Raw genomic sequence first — 6,347 nt, 5'->3', positions numbered from 1 at the left:
GTATGGGGAGGTGTGCGCGGCGCAAACCGCACCTATCCATGTGACGCATCACTTAGGACGCACAGAGACAGATAACTGAAAACACAAAGCTCATATGAGGGTCCCAGCGGTGTTAAAATGGATCTAGGCACTTTACAAAATCAGGAAGTGTGCGATATTTTTGATTTCCCATTTCCCATTGTTGTCACGTTGAATAGATAATGTGAGGCAGATGCGCAGTGTAATTGAGCCTCACAGTCACAGTGTTATGTTAAAAAAATCAATCAGTGGTTTCAACCTTTGTTTTTCTGTCTGGCTCTGAGCTGGTGTCACAATATCACACTTCTCCTTTTCCACAGGCCAACATTCATTATTATGTTCAGAAAGAACTTCTGTACTCAATTATTTGTTTGAAAGCTCTCAAAATCCCAAGCACAATTATTTTTAAAGAACAGAATAAAAATCTTTGTTTGAAAGACATTCTTGCTTTTCCTACATGTCTCTTGAGTTTGAAGATAAGACGGGAAGTGAACCTCGTGGCATTTTGCCAGTACCTCCAACAGCAGCAGAAGCCACCTGTTTAAAAATAGAAACACTTTAAAGTAGAACCTAAACTGAACAAAGTGCATGTCCTCTTGTAGGCTGCCGTGAACAATAAACATTTCTATATTGGTATGTGCTGATCGCATGCTTTTCTTGGTTGGCTGTCCCTTCATGTTTAAGCACTGAAGATCACAACAGAAAACCCAGCACCACTGACGATGCTGGGAGAAAGCAAAGACACATGGGAAAGCTTCCCAGGACTTTGGACGCTTGCATCAACATCCAGGGAGGAACAGCTGTGGTGTGTTTGTCCCCTCTGGCTCTAGAGGGGCCAGTGCTGTTTCCCACAATCCCATTTAGTCAGCCATCCCTGCTCCTCCCCCCTCTGATGTGAGCCACCACAGCTTTGGCCTTTACTTACCATTACCTACTACTCAGTCTGACAGACAGGTCAGTAATGATTGTCACATCAGATTAATGCCAGTGACCACTGAAGGTTTCTGCTAGACCTCCTGCTGTCAGGGAAATTTGGCCCATTTATGCTGAGGATATTGCCCATGTGTAGATGTCAGAAGAAATGGTCTGGTTTCCAGGGTGGAGAGCCTGCGTAGAAAGCTCTCGGGGCTTATGCAAAGCAACCTGTCAACATGTCAGCGTCTCTTTCAGCCCCTCTGAGGGTCTTGTAATGAGAGGAGTTAAACACATATGTATTGCACCTGTTTTGGATGCAATAAATGCGATTAGGTAAGTGTGTGGTGGGAAATTTTTACGTCAAAGTGCTGTCATTTTTAACATTAGTGGGTCTGTTTTAGTGGAGCTGTTGTGGACTTAATAAGCAGGTGTGAGTGTGAACAATACAGTGGTGCATACAAGCATCAAATATGTTAAAACTGCCAGCACCTTCTTTTTTAACTCACGGATGTCAACTTCAGCATAGCAGGAAACCACACGTGAAAGCTAAGATGCAGTTCCCCACACTCTCTTTATATAAACCACAGTAAGGTTTGAAAAAAGTCACAGGGAGAATAATCTAAACCAATTACAAGATGTGACCTCGGAATGCAAAGCTTGTTCTGATCCCTCCTGCTGCCAAAATCTCTAGTAGCTAGCTTGAATGTCAGGTTACTAAGTCTCTGTCCAATAAACAAGTCCCATGTGAGTCCACTGGTCGTTTGTGCACAGGCCATGGATCTCTTATAATTGTCAGAAAGAATCTTAATGAAACGATAACATAATCTAAATATGTCTGCTCAGGAAGGATGCAAGATGCCATCAATAGTATGTTGTAATTACTGCATCCAGTGTCAGGTAGTTGGAGATTTTAAAATGTCAGAAAACACCACCAAGAGCAACCCTTCAAGGGTTATCCAAACATGCATTCGACATGACAGGTAATGATATTAACCACATCAGCTTGGAGCCCCTTTGTCCCTTTATCAGTCAGTCAGTTGAAGTCAGATGTTCTTTAAATGTAGATTGCAGCTGAAGGCAGGCTGGTGGAGATTGTCCCTCTTGATGGGCCGAACAGGAGATAAACATTGTTTACCTTGTTTTCTTGGCAGCAAATTGAGGATTTGCGAACATGACCTTAATAATGTGACACAATCAGGCAAAGAGCAGGAGCTGGACAACAAACAGGTAATTTCATCACGACAACAAAATGTAAGCGAGGAGCTGAATAGAAAAACACATTTGTTCTCGGCTCCTTAGAAGTGTTTGACTATAGAAATGACCACTGAGCAAGACGCAGAATGTGTGTCTGGGATGTGGCAGGAGAATTTTAAAGGGATACTCAAGTTTAAAATAATCATTTCAGAGGATTTTGTTCAAGAAAACAGTAAGTGCTCAAGTTACATAATGCAATGCTACAAAAGCAAAAGGCACATCATAATAAATGCATTAACATGGAGCTAGTCTACATATTCATGTGCCTATAACAAGTGTCATCCATTTATTAAGTAGGCAATAAAAACCTTCAGCCTGTGTACATGAATGTTGGCTATCCTCTGATCACACATTTATTCAACTCTTGGGTACTGTTGGCTGCAGCCGTTACAAGTCATTTCAATAAAATATATTTTATAAGAGGGTCACGCTCTGATTTCATCCTTGGCAGTTTTGGAAATGAGACAAAACTGGTCACATGTTGTTCAACGTTGTAGCTGCCAACATTATTATCAATCCACTGGTAAGAAGTATGTGCCAATATAGAAAAAGGAAAACCAAAGCTTCAGTGGTGTAGATGCAGTATAGACATGGAAACCTGACATGTATGTACAGCTTTGGAAATAATTATGTGTTCACCTGTGATTTTATATAAATTCAGTGTAGTCGTGTTGATATATTCATATTTGTTATGGAGCTACAGATAATGTTGTTAATTCAATTTCATATTGTTTTTTTTTTTTTTTTGGCAGATTTTGCCTCATGTTTGCACAAAAGAAACCCTTCATGGCAACATTTATCACAAAAGTGGATTTTTTTGCTTAATGGTGTTATAGTAATTATTTCCATAGGTGTTTATGCATCTACATATAAACAGTCTTCACACGCAACTTACCAACAATATTGCTATTAAATAAGTGCTGGGGGAAAACTAATTGTAATCAGAGCCAAAATAGATTTGTTGCATAGAAAATATCAGTTTATCTTATTAAAGCTGCCGTTGGATCAGATTAATATTTAAATGAAATACATTTTTATGCACATTTTAAAACATAGGCAATTGTTCAGAAGACTAGATTTTAGTAGTTTACCCTATATTCTATAAATATCCCATTTGATAATCTTATGTATATCTGCAAACTGCTGCACACATATATGTAGCAGGCTTCTGCACAAAAACACTCATCACTGATAGTGTTTTAGAAAAGACACCTTTAAATCATCCTCATCTTTTATTATTTGAACTATATCTATATTCTAGACCAAACTCTTCTGGGTTAAGAGTTTATTCTAAACAAGTGAGCACAGTTACTGATTGCTGATTATCCCTCATGAATATGAAATGAAGTCTTCTCTCAGGAGAATTAAATAAAACATCCATACTGAGAAGTTAATGTTATTTCACATTTATTTTTGAGGCATTTGCTGAGGCACATGTATGAGATACAGAAATGTTCCTACTCATATAATTCAGTTTTGTTTCTGATATTAGTTTGGCCTCAATAATGAATGTTTTGGTTGTAGTGTTCAGATTTCTTGTGCTTACTTCTGCATGTCAATAGATGGCATTATGTATCTTTAAATCATTTTGAGGCTCAATCACTTGCAGTGTTGTCAAATAAGTATACATGACAAACATAAAGAATTAAATGGAAATGAAATCTTAACAACTGACTTCATACACAAAAATGCACATCTGTGGTAAAAATGTAAGGTAACTAGCTGTTCTGTTCCAGATACTCTTTAATTAAAAAAAAAAAAAAATCTTTTATGCAAAAATGTGCTGTGCCATTTGATGACTCCTAAAACTGTACTTAAATGAAAGGTATAGGTCAGAAGAATGGCTACTTTCTGGAACAGTAATTTATTCAAGCAGAGACCAGGTACACGCACAAAGTCATCACCTCAGTACCTCTGGGAGTATTTTTGTGATTATTTCAAGAGTTTAAGACTAATTGCCAATATGCCTGACCGGTGACCTGAAAAACCAAAGCTTGTCTGCTCACGTTCAAGAATTTTAGACTACGACGTCCAACTTTCTTGGAGAGTTGAAAAGGTCCAACACCTAAGAGACACATTTATTCACATATAAGACGCTGACTCTGAGTAAGTGAAAAATCATTACCTTATTATCTTTACATTTGTTCATTTTCATAGTGCAGTGAGAGAATTAATTAGACTTTGTATTATGAATGTTTCTTATTAATGCAGTACATTTCAATGTTACACAGGTATAGATACAATATCTAAAGAGATATTCACACATCCTATCAAAACAATTTGTACTAATGTTCCAGTACTTTTTTTTTAAACATATACTATGATAATTATATGTAAAACCTCACAAGCCCAAAGCTCCATGTCTTTATAAAACAAAAATAGCTTAGTATTGTGTGTTGGGACTGTGGAACATTTGGGTTTTACACCACAGATCAAGGAAATAAATTGTTTTACTGATGTTTTTGTGCATAAATTGGACTTTTTAAAAAATGAGGTTTTCAAGGACTAAAATTAGATAAAGAAAGGCCTATTACAGAAAAACAACAAAAAGACAAAAAAACAGATATCTTGCATATATGTGTGGGGTGAAATGTGAACCTAATTTAATTTAAAGGGGATATCAGAGTCTGGTGTATTTTAAACAAATAAGAAACCTGAAAAGTGAATAAATTGATATCTCTGTGGTTCACATAACTTGGCCACACAAAATATGTAAAATCTGATAATTTTTTTAATGTTAAAAAGACCCAAATGTATTTGATTTGGCTTATTTGTTTAACTTTGTACAATAAAGTATTATTTTCATAATGTTTATTCATTCTTCTACATAAAGAGGGGATGAATTACTGTTTCAGTAATTTGTCACTGTGAACATGTCTGTAATTGAAAGTCATGAAACCAAACACATTAATTCAAGTGAGTTAGATGGTACCATTTATACAGGCTAGGTGTGAATAAGCAGAGAAAAGCTGAAGTATCTGGCAGATACAGAGCTATACAAATAATTAAAGTGTTTTCTTCTCTCTCAAGGTTTGACATTGTACCATCTGCATTTGCATGTCTCTGGAGTTTGATTGCTTCACTGGAGTAATATAAGATGTAGGTACTTTTAATGTAATTATTCCACTTGGACTGTGCCCAGCTGTGCCTCACCATGAGTCTGTAAACAGTCAATTAATGACATAAATACACTAACTGAATAAGATCCCATATGATATCGGAAAAATATACATTTAGTGATACATGCATTGTTAATTGGATTTTTTTTTTATTGCACAGCTAATGTTCACAGTTCAGCTGATGTGTCTCCACTAGAGGGAGATAAAGCAATGTTTGAGTGTCAATAAAAGATTGACGGGTTAAACGAACCAATGCCATGCTGCAGAATCATCTGATCCTCCTATTAGACTTTGGATGGAAGCGATAGTCGTCATTACCTTCACTCACCCCTTGGATCTGGGTGATGTAGCCTGTTCTTCTGGACTAGCTAAGTAGCCTTGCATTTTGCGCCAGGCTAACGGAGGATACTTCTTTATGTGAGTTTCCATACCTTAATGCTAACACGACAGAGTTTTATTTTAGAGCTTGCGTAAGTAGTCTGTTGCCTTAAACGTGTGTTTTGCTCTGATTAAAGTGTCGGCGTGGATTTTCTGTGACGTGTCGTTTAAAGTTAGCTAATCAGCGCTAGTTAGCATTAGCACATAGCTTAGTTAGCTAACTGAGCAGCATGTATTAATTTATAAATTATTTTGTTGGAGAATATGAGGATGAGTTAACGCAGAATCAGTGACTTTGCCCAGTATATAACGGCTGTATCTGCTTTGTTATAACTGGACGAGTGATGTGGAAAAAAATGTTTGTGCAGCATTTTTAAACTGATGGAAACGAGGGCGAGGCGCTGAGTCATGGCGCCATTAATTTGACCGCTAGCTAAGGTTCGAATTAGCATGTGAGGAATAATGATCAAGCATTACCGCTTAACATTGCGGTTTCTGTTCCTTCTGTATGTGTTTTTAAAATACGCATTCGTCCTTTTTTATTTATCTTGGGATAATGGAATAAAGCCTGATTTATGTTCAAGCATTAAATAGTGGTGAGAGTAGAAAAAGCCGCATGTGTCTTTTAACAGGTGGGTCACAATTGTAGTTGGAAGTCATTTT

This window comes from Sphaeramia orbicularis, chromosome 9, assembly GCF_902148855.1.
Source record: "Sphaeramia orbicularis chromosome 9, fSphaOr1.1, whole genome shotgun sequence".
In the NCBI taxonomy this organism is placed as follows: domain Eukaryota; kingdom Metazoa; phylum Chordata; class Actinopteri; order Kurtiformes; family Apogonidae; genus Sphaeramia; species Sphaeramia orbicularis.
Note: the sequence above shows the minus strand (reverse complement) of the source record.